Source organism: Ambystoma mexicanum, chromosome 1p (genome assembly GCF_040938575.1).
Source record: "Ambystoma mexicanum isolate Mex_15411 chromosome 1p, UKY_AmexF1_1, whole genome shotgun sequence".
Lineage (NCBI taxonomy): Eukaryota > Metazoa > Chordata > Amphibia > Caudata > Ambystomatidae > Ambystoma > Ambystoma mexicanum.
In genome coordinates, this window is record NC_090921.1 from 98,453,339 (window position 1) to 98,465,658 (window position 12,320).

Below are 12,320 nucleotides of genomic sequence, written 5' to 3' on the forward strand. Positions count from 1 at the left end.
CCTTTTTCACTTCATCAACATCACCACACCTGCATACTCCATGGTACACCATGGGAGGACAAAGACACTTTTCTCACAAGGAGCAAAAATTAATACCTTTGAGCTAATTTGCATACTCACAATGTATTGCTCAGTAGTTCAGAACTGGAGGTCACCTTCCATGGATGGCGACTGGTTGGCTCTGTGGAATGTGCGCTTGCTAGCTGAAATGGCATATTCCACTATCACATTTCCAATAGAAGGGTTTTTTGCATATGTTTTTAACCCCACCATACCTTTGACGGTACTCCTAAACAACTGATCAGACAGAGTTCATGTGCAGCCATTAACAGTTGGTTCATCCTACAGATCAACAATGTGGAAATATGGCCACAAACTGGAAAAATCCTTGCTCATGTCTGTGGAGAGGCATCGCATGGCCCTTCGCAACATTTGAAAGTGGCCCAGGTGGCACTGATCCCCTGAGCCGAGTGGAAAGCCTGATCGGGCCAACCGAGGCACAGGAGAAGACCTATGGTGTCGGAGTGTGCTTCGGTAATGGGCAGCCGGGCCTGAGATGGCAGCAGTGTCTTCCCTACTTGGATTGTCCCTGAAGAGAGTCAAAAGACCCGCAGGTGTTTCTCCCGTACCCACATGGGGAACTCGATGATATACTGCTATGGCTCCTTCGTGATATTTCTCTTTATCGCACCTGTGTCTCACTTGGTCCGCGTGGTTACCTGTTCGGTTATCTTCATGTTGTAGTTAATCTTCTTCATCTCAGTCAAAATTGGGGAGCTGTGACTTTAGCAGACAGTAGTGCTAGGAAGGGAGGGTTTATGGAATGGTGGCAAAAGGTGTGAGAAGGATGGGGTTGGGGTGTTGTGTTTGATTCTACCCAGGTATGATATGATATGGCATTTATAATGCACCTATACAAAAGTGCTTGAAGGCGCGACAAGGCAGAGAGAGGGCACAGAGGGAGGATTGAGACAACAATCTTACTAGGCCAAGTGACATTTAGAACCTGCAAGTGCAGCGGAGAGGGGAGGGTAGAAGTGCCATGGGAAAGGGGAGGGGACAGTGCTGTACATGGGATTGAACAATAACAAGAAGTGCGGCCAGTAGGTGGCAACTGCAATGGTAAGTGCAGACAGCCGGTGTCCAAAAGTGCGACTAAGGGGACTGTAGGGTTACAGATACAGACCCAAGTGCAAGTGTTGCCGGGAGGCAGAGCGGGTGTGCAACTGGGCGGGCAGGGACCTGAGCCCGAAATCAGAGGGTAGCCAAGTGACCCGTGCAGTTTCAGACATGAAAGGAGGTGTTCAGGTAAATCAGACAGGAGGTGAATATGACAGAGGTGTTCGTACTTATCCCCAGAGGGGGAATCCCACCCCTTAAGATCCTCCCGCATTATACCACCGCCAGGGGGACTATCTGGTAGCGGCATCACCTCTCTGGTCTCATGGGAAAGAGCTCCCCCTCGAGGATAAGTGACGTCATCTAGTGAATTGTCACAATATTCTAGTGCAAAGTTTGCTTCACCACGAAGCTGTAAATGGGATGAGGAAATGTGATTCATTCATTGTAGTTGGAAGGTTGGGAGCTTTGAAAATCACCCTTACCTCAGTATATAGTCCAAACTAGGGTCAATACACATTTGCAGATTTAGCAATCAAAGAAATACTAGGGGCCGCTAAGTGCCCAACAGTGATCGGCTGCGACTTTAATCTGGTGTCCCTCGACAAAAGGTGTACGGGGACAAGATGATAAGCGGGTGGGTGGGCCTGGCAGGCACCTTGATAGGCTGTGGGATAAATATTGTCTGATTGACATGTGGAGAATGTTCCACCAGCAGAAAAGGGATTTCTCCCTTTATCCCCCCCCCCACATCCCCATGGCCTTGATTTCATATGGAAGTGGGCCAGGAATATGGAGCATTGGGATGTGAAAAGAAGGTATTAGGAAGGTCCCACCATAAGGTGGTTCTAGATATTGTTGTGGGGGAGGTTGGAGGCAGGGACACATTCTGGAACTGTAATGATTATTTGCTGAAGGATGCAGTGTCTTCCAAAGATCTACATGAGGAGATTGAATTATACTTCAAGAAAAATGACACGCACAGTCCATCAAAAGCATTGTGGTGTGGGAGGCAGTGAAGGCTACCAAAAGTGGATTGCTAATAAAGGAGGGGTTAGGAGGGAGATAGACCTGGTGCAGCAGACAGTGAGGGTGGCTCTGGTGGTACTGGAGGAGCAGAGAGATGGGAGTGGCACAGGGGAAAAAGCTATTTTAACTAAGATAAAAGAAAAGAAGAGAGAATTGAGAGCACTGGCCCTGGGTGAGGTTTTACACAAACTCCTTTTATGGAAACATAATTATTATGAACAGGGGGATAGGCTGGCAGTTTACTGGCTAGATGATTAAGGAGTCAGAGACTGGTGAGGAGAGTCTGGAAAATTAAAAATGGAAAATGTATCCTAGTGGATTCCCCTAAGGAGCTAAGGAGATCATGTAGTGTTTCACTCTGTATCATCAGAGGCTATACATTGAGGAGGGAAGAGCCAGCCAGTTGAAAAGACAAGCATATTTGATGGCTCTTCATCTGCCCAGTGTTGACTCGGAGAGTGTGGGACTAATGCCTTGATCATGAGGGAAGAAGTGGAAGAGGTTATCAAGGAAATGCAGTCAGGTAAGATGCCAGGAGAGGATGGATTCAATGTTGACTTTTTTAAGCAGCATATGGGATCTTTGGTACAACATTCAGCTAAATTATTCATCACCATAATTGAGACGGGTGATATCCTCCAGTCTTTTCAACACGTCTTGATCACAGTGATTCACAAGAGGGGAGGGACCCAACAGAATGTGGTGCAATATCCCTATTGAATGTGGATGCAATATGTGTTTTGCGAAACTTTGGCCACAGGAATTAATCTGGTGCTCCCGATCAAGTGGGATTTATAGGGGCATACAGGGCACAACACAGTCCAGAAAACATTAAACCTGATGGCCCACTCATCGAGGGAAAGGAGGGATCCAATGTTGCAACCACTGGACACTGAAAAAAGTGTTTGACCTGATGAGTTGGTCCTTTTTAGGTGCTTCAATGGTTGGGCTACAACCTGCCCCTTAGGAGAGTGATTGAAGCCCTGTGTGAGGCCTCGTTCATGCAGGTGGCAGTGAACGAAGGAGGTCAGAATGGTTTGGTTTCGGAAGGGGGATCGAACTGGGGTTTCCCCTTTCCCCTCTACTGATTTTGCTGGCCTTGGAGCCCCTAGCGTACAAAATAAGGATGAACCCAAACATTAGAGGGATAAAGGCAGAGTATCAGGATTTCAAGATAGGAATGTTTGCTGACAACATGCTGTTACACTTGGAGGACCCACGTGAGTTTGTCCTTGAAGCTTTGAGGGAAGTGGCAGCTTATGGACACCTGGCAGGTCTGATAGGGGAACGTTTATTTATCTTTACTTTTGCAGGGACAACAGAGGATGAAGCCAGAGACTTGGAACAACCTTCATTGTGTTGTGTTATATTGAGAGACCACCCTTAAACTGGGGAGTTCCTTCCCACTCCCCCAATCAAAGAGCCTGACAATATTTTGCTCAAGTTTTGTTTTAGCACTGGCCTTATTGTAGTGTCAGGGTGATTATCCCGGGGTCGGCTGAGCCGTCCGCGGACCTCCGGGCAGGGAGGCCCCAACTCCTCCCGTGTACCCCAAAAATGAGTATGAGACAGACACAAGAAGCAAGGCGGTTCTGCTGTTTATTAAAACAATGGCAGGGATGGGTCTAGGATCGTACGCGTCCGTCCAGACTCTCAGAATTCGTGGGGCTCGCAGGCCCTTTCTGCCGCAGTATGACGCGCTGCTTGCGTCACCTGGGAAAGTTAGCAAAAAACCTATTGCCACTCCGGATTGGTTCCTCGAGTGGTAGGGTTAGTATAGCATGCATATAGAGAGCAATATTAGTGGTTGAGGAAGAGTCAGGTGGTATACTTGGGTTGTCCCTTCTATTAGATAGTTGAAAATTGTTACACGAAGACCCCTGATGATTGGCTAATGTTAGTGGCGTCGGTGATGAGTGCCCCCATATTCTGATTGGTCCTCCCCCGAGCCCTCCAGTCTGGGACCATCGTTGTTCCCAGCTTGCGGTGTACCAGTCACTAGCAACAATGTGTAACTATGTGTTCGTGCAGACAATGTGCGGATTTGCTCATAGGCTTGAGAGCAGGCCATTCCCATCGCTGTAGGTGTCCATCTGGTCATTTCATTGTTGCAATCTGTGTCCCAGACGTGGGACCCAGGCTACTTCTTCCTCGTGGGTCTGGCACCTTGTCAGGTTGGCTTGGTCACGTGTGGAGAGACCGTGGCTGGGGAAGAATTCTGCACATTTAAAGTTGTATTTTGCTTCTGTGTGCTTGGCTTTGCTTATAGGTGTGACCTTGGCGCCGGCTGGTAGCATACGAGTTGCAACATCGCCCCCTTGGCTGTGAGCTCTCGCTGGGCTCGTTCTGCGTGATCAGCACTTGTACTCTCGCTCATTCAGTGTTCATGGCGGTTCTTGCTTGCGGCCTACTTGGGCCTGGTTCATGGGTGGGGATGTGTAATGCACGGCACCGGTGTTGCGGTGTCAGGTTTCCTTCTCTTATTCAAGTTTCCTTTTTATTATTATCCTTTTCAGATTAGCTTTGTGTGGGTGGGAAGTTTTCCATTATAGTTGGTTAGGCCTTAACTTGTTGATTCAGAATCCTGGTTCTGACCCAAGGCAAGATGGAGCCTCACAGTGACAGCTCTGATTGGCTAGAAGACAATGCTGAACAACAATGAACATTCTAAACTGTCACTCTGTGCCTTTCATCATCAAAACCCCATCTGAGAGGACGTGTTCAGTGGCTGCTCCTGCTTTAGTATTAGGCCTGGTGGATTTTATCCTTCAGATCTCAGCAGTTGAGCGGCTACTTTCTTGGGGGTTCAGGAGAAGTCTTCAGCTGGCAGGAATTCGTTTTGAAGATAGGAAAAGCAGGAAATCTTTGTGAATTCGCTCAGGAGATAAGTGACTTTATTTCTACTGTAAATCTGTTCATCTTAATAACATTCTCCTTGAAAATTCGTTAAAAGTAGTGTTTCTACTAAAACTATTGAAATATCGGAGTGCGCTTGTGTTTCCAGTGCGGTGTTCCTTAGCGCGAGATTTTGACTGTCGCGTGCATATTCAAGTGAGCGCGTGCTTTCTAGCGTGTGTATTCCAAGCGCGAGTAGAGGTTGGTCTCGTGCCATTTTAAACGCGCGTGTGTTTTATTGCGCGGGTGATCCTTTGCGCGAAAAGCTATACGCTGCGTGAGAACTACAAAGCGCGTGTGAAATACAAAGCGCGTGTGAAATACAAAGCGCGTGTGAAATACTAAGCGCGTGTGATTTTTAGCGCGGGTGTACAAAGCGCGTGTGAAATACTAAGCGCGTGTGAAATACAAAGCGCGTGTGATGTTTAGCGCGGGTGTACAAAGCGCGAGAATCTGTTCGTCGCGTGCCATGTGAGTGCGCGTGTGTTTTTTCCATCGCGAGTGATTTTGCGCGTGAGAATCACTTCGTTGCGTTTGAACTCAATAGCGCGGGTGTTCTTATTTCGCGTGTCTCGCAGGAGAACATTATTGCGCGTGTGGACTATTGCGCGTGTGAATTCTTGCGCGTGTGGACTATTGCGCGTGTGATTTTTTGCACGTGTGGATTATTTTGATCGCGCGTCTTCATCCGTTTGCGCGTGTTCTTCAACCAGGAAGATTTCTATGTGAAGTTCATCGATAATTTTAATGGAAATAACCTGCGTGTGCAGTTAGCACGTGTTTCCTCTTTCTTCAAGGATTTAAAGACTCAAGAAAATTATAAATAGTTTGAAAAGTTTTGAAATGTCAAGAAAGAACATTTTAAAGACAATCTAATTGAACTACCAGTGCATGTTGGAAAAAAGACAAACAAAGAACTAAGACTTCCAGTTTTGCCTAATGTAAAAAGTTGCTGGGAATTTCAAATATCGCAAGTAAGAGAGATTTTCAGCTTCTTAACCGCTTCTCTAAGAAATTTCAAAAGAAGAACCAGGTAGGATTCTCAATTATTAGTTAAGGATTAATGTCTTCCCATTCATAAGGTTAAGTAAGTGAATTAAGGAAGTGTATATGTTATTCTTTATCCTCTGCGGGTTCAGCAGCTTCCGCGGATACAGGACCTCTCAGCCTGACAGAATGAAAGGCCAATAATTTAGTCCGCCCGAGCTGTCATGAACCCCGACGAATCCATGGAGATGTTAGGATCTTTGATTAGGGAGTTACGGGAGGAGTTGAAAATTTCTCGGGAAGAAAATGCCTTACTTAGTCAAAAGGTAGATGACTTAAGTGTTAAAGTTACACAAATTCAACAGCGGGGAGAAAGGAGAGAGGATGAGGTTTCAGGGGGCGCAGGTTCTCCACCTGAGTTAGAAAGAGAAGATCAGTTACCACACATACAACGGGCGCCTTCAGTGGCAGAAGGGGTAAGGAGTATAATTATGCCAGTTCCTTTGGCGCCCCCAGAACGTTATCATGGGGATTCCAAGAGATTTAGAGTGTTCTTAACACAATGTGAATTACATTTTATGAGTAGACCAGAATTATTTCCATCGGATGCTTCTAAGATAACATTTATGTTGTCATATCTTTCTGGGGAGGCATCTGCTTGGGCTGGGTTGTTGGTGAGTCAAAAGAATGCGGTTTTAGAAAATTATTCCAGTTTTTTAGAGATATTCCGAAAAATGTTTGATAGAAGACAGTTATCTCTGGAAGTAGATGGTGAACTTTTAGAATTAAAACAAGGTAATAGAGACTTGATTGCTTATATAACACAATTTAAGTCCCTTGTGTTAGAAAGCAAGTGGCCCGAGGTTAAACAGGCCTTGTTGTTTTATCGGGGCCTTAGAGATGAGTTAAAGGATGCTTTGTCTGGAGTAGTTGAACGCCCTCCTACTTGTGAAGGTCTGATTGATTTGGTTATTCAATTGGACTTCCGTTTGAGTGAAAGGAAGGCAGAGAGACGTCATGGTCAGAGTGATGTAAAGTCTATACTTAGAGTAGATAGACCTAAAATAGAGAGTAAACCCAAAGGGAATAATTCATCTCCAAGAATCAGAGGCCCGTTAACAGTGGAGGAAAAGACTAGGAGGAGAGATAATAATCTTTGTTTATACTGTGGAAGAGGTGGGCACTTTTTAGGAAACTGTCCTTACACTCCCAAGAAGACTTCTTCCTCAGCAATCAAGGTACAACAGATCGCTAATACGGTGCAGACAGCGGTCCCTCATATAACCATAAATGTATCCTTATTTTTTGATTTGGAGTGTAAGGGAAATGGTCCTGTAATGATTGACTCGGGTGCGACTGGGAATTTCATGGATTGGAGTCTGGCCAAATCGTTGGGAATTCCAATTATTCTGAAGGAGGTTGTAGAGCAGGCTAGGGCTGTTGATGGTACATGTTTATCTTCTGGTCCTATTACTCATAGAACTGGTTCTTTAACTTTGGAGTTATCAGGAGGTCACAAAGAGATAATTTCGTTTGAGTTAATTGATGCCCCTTTGTTGAAGATTATCTTGGGCATGCCTTGGCTTACTCTCCATAATCCCCTAATTGATTGGAGTGCTAGGACAATTGACATGCAATCCGATTTTTGTAAAGAGAATTGCTTTTCAGGAAGTCTCTTAGAGGAAGAGGTAAAACAAAGTAATTCCGTGTCTAGTTTTCTGGCTGAGACTGGAATTGGAGGTCATGATGTGGGAGCTGTAGTGGGTCAACTTCCCCAGTGTTATAAAGATTTCTGGGATGTATTTGATGAGAAAGTGGCAGGAGAATTACCACCCCATAGATCCTTTGATTGTAAAATTGAACTGGAGCCAGGAACAATTTTGCCTAGTAGTAGGGTATATGCTCTTACTGAGAAAGAGGATGATTATTTAAAAGAATATTTGTCAGAAAATTTGGCCAAAGGATTTATTCGTCATTCTAAGTCACCTGCGGCCTCTCCTTTATTTTTTGTACCAAAACCGGATGGCTCGCTTAGAACTTGCATAGATTATCGAGCAGTTAACAAAGTCACTATTAAGAACCGGTATCCTCTTCCTCTCATCTCAGAAATGCTTAATCAAATACAAGGAGCAAATATTTTCTCAAAATTAGATCTGAGAGGAGCTTACCATCTTGTACGTGTGCAGGAAGGGGACGAATGGAAGACAGCGTTTAAGACCAGATTTGGGCTGTTTGAATATCAGGTTATGCCATTCGGTCTATGTAATGCTCCAGCGGCTTTCCAATTTTTCATTGATGAGGTTTTTAGAGAATACTTGGATATTTTTGTTGTCGTTTATATCGATGATATTTTGATTTTCTCTTCTGACCTAGATCAACATCAGAAACATGTGCGCTTGGTGTTACAAAAGTTGCGAGAAAATCATTTGTTTGCCAAATTGGAAAAAAGTCAATTCCATACCGATTCTGTGGAGTTTTTAGGTTTTATAATTTCACCTAAGGGTTTAGAAATGAATCCTAAAAAAGTGCAAGCCGTTCTTGAATGGCCCCCTCCTACTAGGGTTAAGGAAATACAAAGTTTCTTAGGATTTGCCAATTTTTATAGGAGATTTATAAAAGGTTTTTCTCGGCTGGTTGCTCCTATAACGAGGCTTTTGAAAAAAGGAGTGAAATTTGACTGGGACCTTGAAGCAGAAAAGGCTTTTCAAAAGTTAAAACAAAGATTTACTTCTAATCCAATTCTAATTCATCCAGATCTTTCCAAACCTTTTTTTTTGGAGGCGGACGCTTCAAATTTAGCGTTGGGGGCGGTGCTTTCTCAAAGGAATGAAACTACTGGTCAAATACATCCAGTTGCATTCTTTTCTAGAAAGTTTTCTGCTGCTGAAGTGAACTACACAATTGCTGATCGGGAACTGTTAGCAATAAAGTCCGCTTTTGAAGAATGGAGACATTTTCTTAAAGGAGCAAGACATACAGTAACGGTCCTTACTGATCATCGAAATTTATTGTTTTTAAAATCTGCAAGAACTTTGTCTCCACGCCAACTTCGTTGGTCTTTGTTCTTTGCAGATTATGATTTCATTGTGACTTTTAAACCCGGAAGTCAAAACAAAAAAGCTGATGCGTTATCTCGCCAATTTCCTGGAAGTGAAGACAAAGAGATTATAGAACCAGAACCTATAATTGCTCCAGAACGTTTTTTGTTAGCTGGAGCCATTAAAGAAATTGATTTTTTGAATGAAGTTCATCAGAATATGTCCTTGCAGAAGATGGAGGAGTGGGTGAGACTGGATCCAGCTAGAAAGTTGAAAGACAATCTTCCTTTTTTTGATAACAAGCTTTATGTACCTACTGATGAGTTGAGAGAAAAGGTTTTGAGAAATTGTCATGAATCCATTTTAGCAGGACATCCTGGGTTCAGAAAAACTCTGGAACTGGTTCGAAGGAATTTTTGGTGGGAAAAAATTCGCCAAGACACCTTGAATTTTGTTAAAACTTGTGTAGTCTGTGCACAAGAGAAAAGTCAAGTTGGGAAGCCGCATGGTTTATTGGAGCCATTACCTGTTCCTCCTCGTCCTTGGCACACAATCTCTATGGATTTCATAGTTGATCTCCCTCAAGATAAGGGTTGTACTACCATTCTTCTTGTGGTCGATCTTCTTACTAAAGAAGCACATTTTTTACCAATAGAGGGAGAGGTTACCGCGGAAAAACTGGCTCATAGTTTTTTGCAGGGTGTAGTTAGACTACATGGACTCCCAAGTCAAGTTATCTCTGACAGGGGATCTCAATTTATTTCAAAATTCTGGAGGGCCTTCTGTAAGAAACTTGGAGTGGAAGTTAGTTTGACTTCTGGGTATCATCCGGAAAGTAATGGACAAGTGGAGAGAGTAAATCAAGAATTGGAGAAGTTTTTAAGGTGTTATTTACAAGCTAGAGAGGAATGGGTGGATTTGGTGTGGTTGGCAGAATTCTCTTACAACAATTGTGGAAAAGATGCTACTTCTATGTCCCCTTTCTTGTTGGGTCGTGGGTTTCATCCTCGTTTTCTGAGTTTTGAGGTGTTGGAGGAAGATTCAGGGAATCCTAGAGTGGAAGATCGTTTGTTGATAATGAAAAATAACTTGGATAGAGCAAAAAAGGTTCTGGGAGAAAATAAGTTGAAATATAAGAGATATGCTGATTTGAGAAGAATAACTGGACCTGAATATAAGGTGGGGGACTTAGTTTGGCTTTCTACCCGATACCTGAAAATTAAGGGGAAGAATAAGTTCAGTCCAAGATTTGTGGGCCCTTTTGAGGTAGAGAAAATCATCAACCCTGTGGCAGTACGATTGAAATTACCCAAGCAGTTGAAGGTACATCCTACTTTTCATGTTAGTCTTTTAAAACCAGTTTGTTCAGGAACTAGATTCAGAACACCACCTTCCCCTGTGATTTTGGAGGATTCATCTGAGGAATTTGTGGTTAAACAAATTTTGGATTCTAGGAAAGTGAGGGGAAGGTTGCAGTATTTGATTGATTGGGAGGGATATGGACCGGAGGAACGATCTTGGGAAGATTCAGTTGATGTACATGCCCCCCGTTTAGTGGCTAAGTTTCATGCTAAAAACCCACACAAGATAGGCCCAGAGACTGGGCATTAGGAGGGGGGTACTGTCAGGTTTCCTTCTCTTATTCAAGTTTCCTTTTTATTATTATCCTTTTCAGATTAGCTTTGTGTGGGTGGGAAGTTTTCCATTATAGTTGGTTAGGCCTTAACTTGTTGATTCAGAATCCTGGTTCTGACCCAAGGCAAGATGGAGCCTCACAGTGACAGCTCTGATTGGCTAGAAGACAATGCTGAACAACAATGAACATTCTAAACTGTCACTCTGTGCCTTTCATCATCAAAACCCCATCTGAGAGGACGTGTTCAGTGGCTGCTCCTGCTTTAGTATTAGGCCTGGTGGATTTTATCCTTCAGATCTCAGCAGTTGAGCGGCTACTTTCTTGGGGGTTCAGGAGAAGTCTTCAGCTGGCAGGAATTCGTTTTGAAGATAGGAAAAGCAGGAAATCTTTGTGAATTCGCTCAGGAGATAAGTGACTTTATTTCTACTGTAAATCTGTTCATCTTAATAACATTCTCCTTGAAAATTCGTTAAAAGTAGTGTTTCTACTAAAACTATTGAAATATCGGAGTGCGCTTGTGTTTCCAGTGCGGTGTTCCTTAGCGCAAGATTTTGACTGTCGCGTGCGTATTCAAGTGAGCGCGTGCTTTCTAGCGTGTGTATTCCGAGCGCGAGTAGAGGTTGGTCTCGTGCCATTTTAAACGCGCGTGTGTTTTATTGCGCGGGTGATCCTTTGCGCGAAAAGCTATACGCTGCGTGAGAACTACAAAGCGCGTGTGAAATACAAAGCGCGTGTGAAATACAAAGCGCGTGTGAAATACTAAGCGAGTGTGATTTTTAGCGCGGGTGTACAAAGCGCGTGTGAAATACTAAGCGCGTGTGAAATACAAAGCGCGTGTGATGTTTAGCGCGGGTGTACAAAGCGCGAGAATCTGTTCGTCGCGTGCCATGTGAGTGCGTGTGTGTTTTTTCCATCGCGAGTGATTTTGCGCGTGAGAATCACTTCGTTGCGTTTGAACTCAATAGCGCGGGTGTTCTTATTTCGCGTGTCTCGCAGGAGAACATTATTGCGCGTGTGGACTATTGCGCGTGTGAATTCTTGCGCGTGTGGACTATTGCGCGTGTGATTTTTTGCGCGTGTGGATTATTTTGATCGCGCGTCTTCATCCGTTTGCGCGTGTTCTTCAACCAGGAAGATTTCTATGTGAAGTTCATCGATAATTTTAATGGAAATAACCTGCGTGTGCAGTTAGCACGTGTTTCCTCTTTCTTCAAGGATTTAAAGACTCAAGAAAATTATAAATAGTTTGAAAAGTTTTGAAATGTCAAGAAAGAACATTTTAAAGACAATCTAATTGAACTACCAGTGCATGTTGGAAAAAAGACAAACAAAGAACTAAGACTTCCAGTTTTGCCTAATGTAAAAAGTTGCTGGGAATTTCAAATATCGCAAGTAAGAGAGATTTTCAGCTTCTTAACCGCTTCTCTAAGAAATTTCAAGAGAAGAACCAGGTAGGATTCTCAATTATTAGTTAAGGATTAATGTCTTCCCATTCATAAGGTTAAGTAAGTGAATTAAGGAAGTGTATATGCTATTCTTTATCCTCTGCGGGTTCAGCAGCTTCCGCGGATACAGGACCTCTCAGCCTGACATGCGGTTTGACATGGCTTCATAGG